This window comes from Asparagus officinalis, chromosome 9 (genome assembly GCF_001876935.1).
Source record: "Asparagus officinalis chromosome 9, Aspof.V1, whole genome shotgun sequence".
Classification (NCBI taxonomy): Eukaryota; Viridiplantae; Streptophyta; class Magnoliopsida; order Asparagales; family Asparagaceae; genus Asparagus; species Asparagus officinalis.
In genome coordinates, this window is record NC_033802.1 from 5,714,756 (window position 1) to 5,715,081 (window position 326).

The following is a 326-nucleotide window of genomic DNA, read 5'->3' on the forward strand; positions in this document are numbered from 1 at the left end:
GACCCGCCAATCTGCAGGTCGCCCAAATCCGACCCTCTAAATCGCGGGTCACTTGGGTCCGACCCTCCAATCTGCAGGTCACCAAAATCTGACCCGCCAATCTGCAGGTCGTCCAAATCCGACCCTCCAAATCGTGGGTCACTTGGGTCCGACCCTCCACTTTGCGGGTCACCCAAATCCGACCCTCCACTTTGCGGGTCACTTGAATCCGACCCTCCAACCTGTCGGTCACTTAAATCTGACCCGCGCCAGAGTCAAGGCAGAAGATGTTCTACACCTGTTTCGTCGATCCCTGTGAGTTCCGTACCTCCGGCGGGGCACCGTGA